Consider the following 12,781-nt stretch of genomic DNA (forward strand, 5'->3'; position numbering starts at 1 on the left):
CTTCCTTCTCCTCCCCCTCCTCCTTAACTATTTTAGCAATAACATAAGATCTGAGAAGGATGGACCCAGCAGCAGCAGTCGCGCTGACATCCTCTTTTTTCATTGTCAACACCGCCATTCTCCTTTTCCATGGTCGTCGTCCTCTCTCTCTCTCTCATTTTTTAATGGATGTTTTGATTTTGATGGTGAGATTTAAATTTAAATTGTTGTTGTGATTTGAAATTTAAATTTGTTGTTGAAAAAGAAGGAGGAGGAAGTAGATGACTAAAGAAATTGAGGGTGTGAGGAGATTAGAGAAGATGAAAAGGAGGTTAGTGAATGATGATGATAAAAAAGAAGATACAAGAATTTCAAAAAAAGGAATAAAGAGATTTAAAAAGAGACTTTTTAAAATTATAAAAATTAGAAATACGGATAACTTTTATAATTATAATAATTATTAATTGTCACGTCAGCATTTAACGTTAATTTCAGTTAATTCAATTCACGGCCGGTTATTTTTATCAAAATTAATCAATTTTTAAGAATTTTTTATTGATAATATTTTTCAGAGTCTTTTTTATCAGCATCTAAACCATTTGAATTCCAAATTAATAGTTACCTCAAATAAACAAACAATCACCTTAATAATGTAAGAGTTAATGTACTATTTTTATTTTTAAAACATCTTTTTGCATTTAAAAAATACTGTAAAATATTTTTTGTTCATAAGAGTTTAAGTTGGATCTTTGACTCAAAACTACTAGCAAAAATATAAAAATATTTACCATCTTAAAAAGTTTTACATATATTGTTATTTCTCATATTGAATAGCATAAATAAATAAATTAACAGACACGGTTACCCTCTTTCAACTGCAATCTTTTCATTTTCAAAGATCAAAGTCGGATTATATTCGATTAGGAGAGAAAGAATCTCCTGACTCCTATTACTTATCAAGTTGGTGATTTTAAATTTCTTCCATTTTATTTTGAGTCGTCATGGCTGAGTTGTCTTCCACAAGGGCGTTCCCGCAAGTTGTGGATGACTTTCCTTTTCTCAACTTGAAAGAAGGTCAGGCATCCATTGACTGATCTCTTGACGCATTATTTTATCATTTATTTATTTTTTTTATTTCCTATTTTCCCCACGAATGCACCGTTGCACTCATGGTACCGCCATATTCACATAAGAAGTTAACAACTAACAAGTCAAGTCAATTCCTTGGGGTCTACAAAGGAAAATGATATTTCTGTCATGTAGCACAGGTTAAAAATTAACAATAAACACTCAAATTTATTTTTCTGAATCAAATTTTTAACATGCAAATTAAATAAATAAATTTTTATTAAATTATATTATGAGATAATTAGATAAACAAAATATTCTAATTTATCCGATAAAATTAATTTGTAAAAAATTTAGAAAATGAAAATTTATTAGGAAATAAAATATTTGATCTATTTTTTTTATAACAATTCAAATGTTTACTAAAAAATTATCCCTTTATTTTCTATACTTAATAGTTACTTATAATACGTTTTTATTATATAATATTATGGATAAAAGGATTTTTGAATTTAACGAGGGTGTAACTACAGATATTTATTATGAGACTATAATATTGGGAACCCTTAACAAATTGTTATGAAATTTTTTCTCTGAAAAATTCAACCTCATAAGAGAAAATATATAAAAGATTATATATCAAATGTCTTTTAATATACGATTTTTTTTTGGATTTGCGTAAATTTAATTTGTATAGATTTTTCTTAATTTATTTTATGCTGGTTATTTTTTTTAGGAATAATAAGAATGGAATTCTAAAAACTTAAATCGGTAGAAAGAGATATATAAATAATTATATCTCTTAAATATAATCCAATTTCAAATTTGTAAATAGTCAAATATATATCACAAAATTACTACTCCTTGCTATATTAGAAAAGTAGTCATATCATCAAGCTACAAAAGAGTTAGTAGAAAAGGAGCATGAATATAAACAAATCAATTATATAAACATAAGATCTAGGTAAATTTTTTGGGGGACTTTATAATTGATGTTGAGCTATATATATGAATCAAAACAGAAAATTTGATGTTATAACGACAACAAAACTATCATATAGAAATATCTTTTAGCCCTACATAACAGCTCATTACTCAAAAATTGTAACCATGGAAAAAGAGGTCAATGTGTTTTGAGAATAGACCACATTTTCAGTGTGGTAGCTGCTACATGATCTATTTCCTAAGGTCACGTTTAATTTTGAGTAAAGGCCTAGATTAATCTTTGACCTGTCGGATTGAGAGATACCGTGAAAAACAAAAAAAAGAAATTAATTATGTGCATCAGCAGATATAATTTGTTGCATGCAACTTACAAGTTACAACAATGTATGTTGAGAAAGAGTTGAACGTTTACATATTTATCTTCTTTCTTGCAATTTTAATTTTCTAGAGGATCTCCAATTGGGAACTATATAGGTATATATTCCCAATTTAACTTAATATTATCCTCGATCCCCTGTCCATGTTTCATATAATATTCTCTTTCCCGTAAATTTATAATGTTGACATCTGTTCCGTCCTAGGCGAACCGAAGTATACGGCGTCAAAGTTAGCTGCTTGTGTCTTTTGGAGAGCTTATATGTCGTCCAGGGAGCAGCGTTGCAAGAGAACTGGTGCACGAAATTGTGATCTCCAGGCTCGAACAAATTCTGGTAATGGCTCCAAAGCTTGGTGCTCTGATCTTAATTCATAATTGTCACAACTTCGATACAACTAACCAGCAAGTGCACTGGGTCGTCCAAGTAATACCTTACGTGAGTAAGGGTCGAATCCCACGGAGATTGTTGGTATGAAGCAAGCTATGGTCACCTTGCAAATCTCAGTCAGGCGGATTTAAACATGATACTTTATTAGATTAAAATAAACAATAAAAGGGATAGAGATACTTATGTAGATTCATTGGCAGGGATTTTAGATAAGCAAATGGAGATGCTTTTCGTTCCTCTGAACCTCTGCTTTCCTGCTATCTTCATCCAATCAGTCTTACTCCTTTCCATGGCTGGCTTTATGTGATACATCACCACTGTCAATGGCTACTTTCGGTCATCTCACGGGAAAATGATCCAATGCCCTGTCACGGCACGGCTAATCGTCTGGAGGCATCACCCTTGTCAATGGCTTCATCTTATCCTCTCAGTGAATAATATGCTCACGCACCCTGTCACGGCACGGCTATTCATCTGTCGGTTCTCGATCATGCTGGAATAGGATTTACTATCCTTTTGCGTCTGTCACTAACGCCCTGCAATCGCGAGTTCGGAGCTCGTCACAGTCATTCAATCATTGAATCCTACTCGGAATACCACAGACAAGGTTTAGACTTTCCGGATTCTTTTGAATGCCGCCATCATTCTAGCTTACGCCACGAAGATTCTGGTTAGGAGATCTAAGAGATACTCATTCTAGCTTATTTCATGTAGAACAGAAGTGTTTGTCAGGCACGCGTTCATAAGGGAGAAGGATGATGAGCGTCACACATAATCATCACCTTCATCACGTTCTTGGGTGCGAATGGATATCTTAGAAGAGAAATAAGAAGAATTGAATAGAAAACAGTAGTACTTTGCATTAATCTTTGAGGAACAGCAGAGCTCCACACCTTAATCTATGGAGTGTAGAAACTCTACTGTTGAAAATACATAGGTGAAGGTCCAGGCATGGCCGAGATGGCCAGCCCCCTAAAACGTGATCACAGGATCAAAATACAATCCAGGATGTCTAATACAATAGTAATAGGTCCTATTTATAATAAACTAGCTACTAGGGTTTACATGAGTAAGTAATTGATGCATAAATCCACTTCCGGGGCCCACTTAGTGTGTGTTTGGGCTGAGCTTAAGTGTAGCACGTGCAGAGGCCATTTGTGGAGTTGAACGCCAGTTTCTATGCCAGTTTGGGCGTTCAACTCTGGTTTTGGATCCTTTTCTGGCGCTGGACTCCAGATTTGGGCAGAAGGCTGGCGTTGAATGCCAGTTTACATCGTCAATTCTTGGCCAAAGTATGGACTATTATATATTTCTGGAAAGCCCTGGATGTCTACTTTCCAACGCAATTGGAAGCGCGCCATTTCGAGTTCTGTAGCTCCAGAAAATCCACTTTGAGTGCAGGGAGGTCAGAATCCAACAGCATCAGCAGTCCTTTTTCAACCTCTGAATCGGATTTCTGCTCAAGTCCCTCAATTTCAGCCAGAAAATACCTGAAATCACAAAAAAACACACAAACTCATAGTAAAGTCCAGAAATGTGAATTTAACATAAAAACTAATGAAAACATCCCTAAAAGTAACTAGATCCTACTAAAAACATACTAAAAACAATGCCAAAAAGCGTATAAATTATCCGCTCATCACAACACCAAACTTAAATTGTTGCTTGTCCCCAAGCAACTAAAAATCAAATAGGATAAAAAGAAGAGAATATACTATAAATTCCAAACTATCAATGAAACAGAGCTTCAATCATATGAGCGGGACTTATAGCTTTTTGCCTCTTGAATAGTTTTGGCATCTCACTTTATCCATTGAGGTTTAGAATGATTGGCATCTATAGGAACTTCAGATTTCGAATAGTGTTATTGACTCTCCTAGTTCAGTATGATGATTCTTGAACACAGCTTCTTTATGAGTCTTGGCCGTGGCCCTAAGCACTTTGTTTTCCAGTATTACCACCGGATACATAAATGCCACAGACACATAATTGGGTGAACCTTTTCAGATTGTGACTCAGCTTTGCTAGAGTCCCCACTTAGAGGTGTCCAGGGTTCTTAAGCACACTCTTAGTTTTTGCTTTGGACCTTGACTTTAACCGCTCAGTCTCAAGTTTTCACTTGACACCTACACGCCACAAGCACATGGTTAGGGACAGCTTGGTTTAGCCGCTTAGACCAGGATTTTATTCCTTTAGGCCCTCCTATCCACTGATGCTTAAAGCCTTGGGATCCTTTTTATTTGCCCTTGCCTTTTGGTTTTAAGGGTTATTGGCTTTTTCTGCTTGCTTTCTCTTTCTTTTTTTTTTCTTTTTTTTTTCTCCTATTTTTTTTTCTTTTCTCTTTTTTTTTCTGCAAGCTTTGTTTTTTTTGCTGCTTTTTCTTGCTTCAAGAATCATTTTTATGATTTTTCAGATTATCGAATAACATGTCTCCTAGTCATCATTCTTTCAAGAGCCAACATATTTAACATTCTTAAACAACAACTTCAAAAGACATATGCACTGTTCAAGCATACATTCAGAAAACAGGAAGCATTGTCACCACATCAATATAATTAAGTTAAGTTCAAGGATAAATTCGAAACTCATGTACTTCTTGTTCTTTTGAATTAAAACAGTTTTTTATTTAAGAGAGGTGATGGATTCATAGGACATTTATATCTTTAAGACAAAGTTACTAACTACTAATGATCATGTAATGAAGACACAAACATAGATAAGCACATAACATAGAAAACGAAAAACAGAGAAAACAAGAACAAGGAATGAATCCACCTTAGTGATGGTGGCGTTTCCTTCTTGAGGAACCAATGATGTCCTTGAGCTCTTCTATGTCTCTTCCTTGTCTTTGTTGCTCCTCCCTCATTGCCTTTTGATCTTCTCTTATTTCATGCAGCATGATGGAGTGCTCTTGATGTTCCACCCTTAGTTGTCCCATATTGGAACTCAATTCTCCTAGGGAGGTGTTGATTTGCTCCCAATAGTTTTGTGGAGGAAAATGCATTTGAGGCATTTCCGGAATCTCATGGTGATGAGCTTCATACGCCTCTTGAGCTCCATGAGTGGGCTCTCTTGCTTGCTCCATCTTTTTCTTAGTGATGGGCTTGTCCTCTTTAATGAGGATATCTCCCTCTATGTCAATCCCAGCTGAATTGCATAGGTGGCAGATGAGGTGAGGGAAGGCTAACCTTGCCATAGTGGAGGACTTGTCAGCCACCTTGTAGAGTTCTTGAGGTATAATCTCATGAACTTCCACCTCTTCTCCAATCATGATGCTATGGATCATGATGGCCCGGTCTATAGTAACTTCAGACCGGTTGCTAGTGGGAATGATTGAGCATTGAATAAACTCCAACCATCCTCTAGCTATAGGCTTGAGGTCCAATCTTCTTAGTTGAACCGGTTTGCCTTTGGAGTCAATCTTCCATTGAGCTCCTTCTACACATATGTCCATAAGGACTTGGTCCAACCTTTGATCAAAGTTGACTCTCCTTGTGTAGGGGCGTGCGTTCTCTTCCATGTATGGCAAGTTGAACGCCAACCTCACATTCTCCGGACTAAAATCTAGGTATTTCCCCCGAACCATTGTAACATAGTTCTTTGGATCCGGGTTCTTACTTTGATCATGGTTCTTGGTGATCCATGCATTGGCATAGAACTCTTGAACCATTAGGATGCCGACTTGTTGGATGGGATTTGTTAGAACTTCCCAACCTCTTCTTTGAATTTCATGTCGGATCTCCGGATACTCATTTCTTTTGAGTTTAAAAGGGACCTCAGGGATCACCTTCTTCTTGGCCACAACATCATAGAAGTGGTCTTGATGGGCTTTGGAGATGAACCTTTCCATCTCCCATGACTCGGATGTGGAAGCTTTTGTCTTCCCTTTCCCTCTTCTAGAGGATTCTCCGGTCTTAGATGCCATCAATGGTAATGGAAAAACAAAAAAGCTATGCTTTTACCACACCAAACTTAGAATATTGCTCGCCCTCGAGCAATAAACAAAAGAATAGAAGAAGAAGAAATATGGAGAGGGAGAGGGAGATGAGGTTTCGGCTAAGGAGAGTGTAGAGGGGTGTGTTGTGTGAATTTGGTGAAGAATGGAGGTCTTTATATAGGGAAGGGAGGGGGGTTTAAGGTTCGGCCATATGGGTGGGTTTGGGTGGGAAATTGGTTTTGAACTTTGAAGGTAGGTGGAGTTTATGAGGTAGGTTTATGGGGAAGAGTGGGTGGATGTGAGTGGTGAAGGTTTAGTGGGAAAGAGGGATGGAGGTGATTGGTGAGGGGTTTTTAGGGAAGAGTGTTTATGGGGTTGTGTGAAAGAGAGTGGTGAGAAGAAGTGAGTGGAGGTAGGTGGGGATCATGTGGGGTCCACAGATCCTGAGGTGTCAAGGCATTTACATCCCTGCACCAATTTAGGCATGTAAAATGCCCCTTGCACACAACTCTGGGCGTTCAGCGCCAGGTTGGTGCCTATTTTGGGCGTTCAACGCCCCTTTGCTGCCATTTCTGGCGTTGAACGCCAGAACCATGCTTGTTCTGGGCGTTCAGCGCCAGGATGCTCCCATTCTGGGCGTTCAGCGCCAGAACTATGCTCTGTTCTGGCGTTTGAACGCCAGACAGATGCTCCTCCAGGGTGTGATTTTTCTTCTGCTGTTTTTGATTCTGTTTTCAAAACTTTTTATTTATTTTGTGACTCCACATGATCATGAACCTAAGAAAACATGAAAAACAATAAAAATAAGAATTAGATAAACATTGGGTTGCCTCCCAACAAGCGCTTCTTTAATGTCAATAGCTTGACAGTGGGCTCTCATGGAGCCTCACAGATGTGCAGAGCTTTGTTGAGACTCTCCAACACCAAACTTAGAGTTTGGATATGGGAGTTCAACACCAAACTTAGAGTTTGGTTGTGGCCTCCCAACACTAAACTTAGAGTTTGACTGTGGGGGCTCTGGTTGACTCTGCCTTGAGAGAAGCTTTTTCTGCTTCCTCTCCATGGTTGCAGAGGGAGATCCTTGAGTTTTAAACACAAGGGAATCCTCATTCCATTGAAGGACTATTTCACCTCTGTCAACATCAATCACAGCTCTTGCTGTGGCCAGGAAAGGTCTTCCTAGGATGATGGATTCATCCTCTTCCTTTCCAATATCCAGGACTATGAAATCAGTAGGTATGTAAAGGCCCTCAACCTTTACTAATACATCTTCTACTTGTCCATAAGCCTGTCTTCTTGAGCTGTCTGCCATCTCTAGTGAGATTTTAGCAGCTTGCACCCCATAGATTCCCAGTTTCTCTATTACAGAGAGGGGCATGAGGTTTATCCCTGAACCAAGGTCACACAAAGCCTTAAAGATCATGGTGCCTATGGTACAAGGGATTATGAACTTTCCAGGATCCTGTCTCTTCTGAGGCAATGTCAGTTGATCCAGATCACTTAGTTCATTGATGAATAAGGGAGGTTCAACTTCCCAAGCATCAATGCCAAATAATTTGGCATTCAGCTTCATGATTGCACCAAGAAACTTGGCAGTTTGCTCTTCAGTAACATCCTCATTCTCTTCAGAAGAGGAATACTCATCAGAGCTCATGAAGGGCATAAGGAGGTTCAATGGGATCTCTATGGTCTCTAGATGAGCCTCAGAGTCCTTTGGTTCCTCAGAGGGGAGCTCCTTATTGACCACTGGACGTCCCAGGAGGTCTTCCTCCTTGGGATTCACGTCCTCTCCTCTCCTCAGAGGTTCGGCCATGGCGCTTATGTCAATGGCCTTGCACTCTCCTTTTGGGTTCTCTTCTGTATTGCTTGGGAGAGTACTAGGAGGGATTTCAGTGATCCTTTTACTCAGCTGGCCCACTTGTGCTTCCAGATTTCTAATGGAAGACCTTGTTTCATTCATGAAACTTACAGTGGCCTTAGATAGATCAGAGACTAGATTTGCTAAATTAGAAGCATTTTGTTCAGAGTTCTCTGTCTGTTGCTGAGTTGATGATGGAAAAGGCTTGCTATTGCTAAACCTGTTTCTTCCACCATTATTAAAGCCTTGTTGGGGCTTTTGATCCTTCCATGAGAAATTTGGATGATTTCTCCATGTTGAGTTATAGGTGTTTCCATAAGGTTCACCTAAGTAATTTACCTCTGCTATTGCAGGGTTCTCAGGATCATAGGCTTCTTCTTCAGAAGATGCCTCTTGAGTACTGTTGGATGCAGCTTGCATTCCATGCAGACTCTGAGAAATCATATTGACTTGCTGAGTCAATATTTTGTTCTGAGCCAATATGGCATTCAGAGTATCAACTTCAAGAACTCCCTTCTTCATAGGCGTCCCATTACTCACAGGATTCCTTTTAGAAGTGTACATGAACTGGTTATTAGCAACCATATCAATGAGTTCTTGAGCTTCTGCAGGCATTTTCTTTAGGTGAATGGATCCACCTGCAGAAGTGTCCAGTGACATCTTTGATAGCTCAGATAAACCATCATAGAATATATCCAGGATGGTCCATTCTGAAAGCATGTCAGAAGGACACTTTTTGGTCAACTGTTTGTATCTTTCCCAAGCTTCATAGAGGGATTCACCTTCTTTCTGTCTGAAGGTTTGAACATCAGCTCTAAGCTTGCTCAGCTTTTGAGGAGGAAAGTACTTGGCTAAGAAAGCCATGACCAGCTTATCCCAAGAGTTCAGGCTGTCTTTGGGTTGAGAATCCAACCATAATCTAGCTCTGTCTCTTACAGCAAAAGGGAAAAGCATGAGCCTGTAGACTTCAGGATCTACTCCATTAGTCTTAACAGTATCACATATCTGCAAGAATTCAGTTAAGAACTGAAAAGGATCTTCAGATGGAAGTCCATAAAACTTGCAGTTCTGCTGCATCAGAGAAACTAATTGAGGTTTCAGCTCAAAGTTGTTTGCTCCAATGGCAGGAATGGAGATGCTTCTTCCATGTAAATTGGAATTAGGTGCAGTAAAGTCACCAAGCATCTTCCTTACATTATTATTATTTTCGGCTGCCATCTTCTCTTCCTGTTCGAAAATTTCTGAAAGGTTATCTCTGGATTGTTGTATTTTAGCTTCTCTTAATTTTCTCTTCAGAGTCCTTTCAGGTTCTGGATCTGCTTCCACAAGAATGTTCTTATCCTTGCTCCTGCTCATATGACAAAGAAGAAGGCACAGAATAATAATAATAATAATAATAGAGATCCTTTATACCACAGTATAGGGATCCCTTTGTAAGTAGAAGAAGAGGGGGAGATAAAGGATGTGATGTAAGGGAAGAAACACAACTGTACCAATGGAAGAGATGTGAGATAAGATGTTAGGATATGAATGAATAAATAGAATGAGATGGGGGAGGGATAATTTTCGAAAATTATTTTGAAAAAGAGTTAGTGATTTTTGAAAATAGTTTTTGAAAAAGGTTAGTATTTTTCGAAAATTTTTGAAATCAAAAATAAAAAATAAAAATAATTAGTTAATTAAAAAGAAATTTTTGAAAAAGAGGGAGATATTTTCGAAAATTAGAGAGAGAGAGTTAGTTAGGTAGTTTTGAAAGAGTTAAGAAACAAACAAAAAGTTAGTTAGTTAGTTGAAACAAATTTTGAAAAGATAAGAAGATAGGAAGTTAGAGAAGATATTTTGAAACCAACTTTTTGAAAAAGATAAGATAAGAAGATATTTTTGAAAAGATATGATTGAAATTAGTTTTGAAAAAGATTTGATTTTTTTAAAATCACAATTAATGACTTGATTCACAAGAAATCACAAGATATGATTCTAGAACTTAAAGTTTGCATTTTTCTTAACAAGCAAGTAACAAACTTCAAATTTTTGAATCAAAACATTAATTGATTATGTTATTTTCGAAAATTTGGTATAAAAATAAGAAAAAGATTTTTGAAAAATATTTTTGGAATTTTCGAAAATAACTAAGAATTTTGAAAAAGATTTGATTTTTGAAAAAGATTTTGAAGAAGATAAGATTTTCAAATTGAAAATTTGATTTGACTTATGAGAAACAATTTGATTTTAAAAATTTTTGAAAAAGTCAACTCAATTTTCGAATTTGATGAGAGAAAAAGGGAAAGATATTTTTTTTATTTTTGAATTTTTTATGAAAAACATGAAAATTATGCAATGCATGAAATTTTTAGATCAAAACATGTGATGCATGCAAGAATGCTATGAATGTTAAGATAAACACCAAGAACACTTTGAATGTCATGATGAACATCAAGAACATATTTTTGAAAAATTTTTAATGCAAAGGAAACATGCAAGACACCAAACTTAGAATTCTTTAATGCTTAGACACTAAGAATTCAAGAATGCATATGAAAAACATGAAAAGACACAAAACAAAAAATCATCAAGATCAAACAAGAAGACTTACCAAGAACAATTTGAAGATCATGAAGAACACCATGAATGCATGAGAATTTTCGAAAAATGCAAGATGCATATGCAATTGACACCAAACTTATGATATGACTCAAGACTCAAACAAGAAACAGAAAATATTTTTTATTTTTATGATTTTCTAATTTTTTTGGATTTTTATTTCGAAAATTATATGAAAAAGAAAAATAAGGATTCCAAAATTTTTAATATGAATTCCAGGAATCTTGCATTCTCAGTCTAAAGCTTCAGTCCAGGAATTAGACATGGCTCACTAGCCAGCCAAGCTTTCAATGAAAGCTCCAGTCCAAAACACTAGACATGGCCAATGGCCAGCCAAGCTTTAGCATGTGATTCAGACATGACATGCCTGACATGCCCTACAGTCGTATAAAGTGATGGTTGGAAGCCTCAGTCCAAACGAATTTAGACATGGCTTTACAGCCAGCCAGGCTTCACATGCTTCATGAAACACTAGAATTCATTCTTAAAAATTTTGAAGAAAAATATATAATTTTTTTTTTTGGAAAACATTTTTTTTTTTGAAAACAAAGGAGAAAATTTTGAAATATTTTTGAAAAATTTTTGAAAAGAAAACGAAAAGAAAATTACCTAATCTGAGTAACAAGATGAACCGTCAGTTGTCCAAACTCAAACAATCCCCGGCAACGGCGCCAAAAACTTGGTGCTGTTGCCGGATCAAAAGGGAATCTGGCACTGATGTTACCGGACCAAAAGCTTGCCGAAGACTCAAACAATCCCCGGCAATGGCGCCAAAAACTTGGTGCACGAAATTGTGATCTCCAGGCTCGAACAAATCCTGGTAATGGCTCCAAAGCTTGGTGCTCTGATCTTAATTCATAATTGTCACAACTTCGATACAACTAACCAGCAAGTGCACTGGGTCGTCCAAGTAATACCTTACGTGAGTAAGGGTCGAATCCCACGGAGATTGTTGGTATGAAGCAAGCTATGGTCACCTTGCAAATCTCAGTCAGGCGGATTTAAACATGATACTTTATTAGATTAAAATAAACAATAAAAGGGATAGAGATACTTATGTAGATTCATTGGCAGGGATTTCAGATAAGCGAATGGAGATGCTTTTCGTTCCTCTGAACCTCTGCTTTCCTGCTATCTTCATCCAATCAGTCTTACTCCTTTCCATGGCTGGCTTTATGTGATACATCACCACTGTCAATGGCTACTTTCGGTCATCTCACGGGAAAATGATCCAATGCCCTGTCACGGCACGGCTAATCGTCTGGAGGCATCACCCTTGTCAATGGCTTCATCTTATCCTCTCAGTGAATAATATGCTCACGCACCCTGTCACGGCACGGCTATTCATCTGTCGGTTCTCGATCATGCTGGAATAGGATTTACTATCCTTTTGCGTCTGTCACTAACGCCCTGCAATCGCGAGTTCGGAGCTCGTCACAGTCATTCAATCATTGAATCCTACTCGGAATACCACAGACAAGGTTTAGACTTTCCGGATTCTTTTGAATGCCGCCATCATTCTAGCTTACGCCACGAAGATTCTGGTTAGGAGATCTAAGAGATACTCATTCTAGCTTATTTCATGTAGAACAGAAGTGTTTGTCAGGCACGCGTTCATAAGGGAGAAGG

General features: G+C 37.3%; 1 non-coding gene across 1 annotated transcript; it reads left to right on the plus strand.

Moving 5' to 3' along the window:
• The first annotated feature begins 9,265 nt into the window (after positions 1-9,265).
• On the plus strand, positions 9,266-9,373 carry LOC112761003 (small nucleolar RNA R71). The gene has a single exon (XR_003181414.1). It is a non-coding gene; the product is annotated as a small nucleolar RNA R71 (small nucleolar RNA).
• The last annotated feature ends 3,408 nt before the right edge of the window (positions 9,374-12,781 follow it).

This window comes from Arachis hypogaea, chromosome 16 (assembly GCF_003086295.3).
Source record: "Arachis hypogaea cultivar Tifrunner chromosome 16, arahy.Tifrunner.gnm2.J5K5, whole genome shotgun sequence".
In the NCBI taxonomy this organism is placed as follows: Eukaryota; Viridiplantae; Streptophyta; class Magnoliopsida; order Fabales; family Fabaceae; genus Arachis; species Arachis hypogaea.